Raw genomic sequence first — 987 nt, forward strand, 5'->3', positions numbered from 1 at the left:
CCTGCACTGCACAATCCATTCTAACCGGGATGATGGCTCTGGATTAAAGATGAGAGTGTGGCAATGCACAGACTCTGAGGAGAACATACAGAAACAAACAAAAAAAAACAATGTCAGACTCAGGCAAGGACAGTAGAGCAATATGAAGCCTCTGACTTCAACATTTTTAAAAACAAGATCTTGGAAACTCCCTCGTACACCTCAGCTTCTTTTATCATGAAGGCTTTTCAAGGTTCTTAGCTGAGACAAAGAAAATAACAACCTGAATGCACTTCCCAAGTCTTCACTTGTATCCTGTTGGCTTTAGATCTCTAGGAGAAGAAAGTCAGATACTGGGCCTAGTGTCAGTGTAGGAGGCACTTTCTGCAGGCGAGGCACTAGGAAGAAGGGAAAATGGATGTTATTGGAATGTTGGATATGAAGTGTGCGCTCATCTGAAAGTATCTACACCTGCTGGAAATCTCAGATGCAACATTCAGCTGCAGGGAACAAGGCACACCCAAATCTCCTGTAAGATTTTGGATTCATTTTCCACTCATTCGGTGCATCTGGAGCTTAGACAAGGGGCTCCCTCCTGGGTCATAGAATCCTTGCTTTGGGTCTCCCTGTAGAGTTCATTAGGTTTAGTAAGGCTAATCAATTGTTTCAAGAGATGGGGTCAGCAGCGTGTGATGTCTCTGAAGGATTATTCTAAGCCAGGACAGAGCCATTTCATGTTAGTGTAGGGAAGCTGAGGGAAAACGCTTTGTGAGCCCCATGGGAACTTCCTCGCAAGGCAAGGGCTGGGCTGGAGGGGACACTCAGGAGACACCCAGCCCAGGTTCCAGCCCCGGAGCAGGTGCACAGGAGGCTGGGGACGAAGTTTCCTCTCAGCGCCTGTGTCTTCCTTTGTCAACAACAACAACAACAAAAACCTTAAGTGTTCAATAAGTTGCTGATGTGCTTTTAAATATCCTGTTACATCAGAACCATTCATGTAACTAAAAG

The sequence above is a fragment of the Colobus angolensis genome, unplaced genomic scaffold (genome assembly GCF_000951035.1).
Source record: "Colobus angolensis palliatus isolate OR3802 unplaced genomic scaffold, Cang.pa_1.0 Scaffold519, whole genome shotgun sequence".
Taxonomy (NCBI): domain Eukaryota; kingdom Metazoa; phylum Chordata; class Mammalia; order Primates; family Cercopithecidae; genus Colobus; species Colobus angolensis.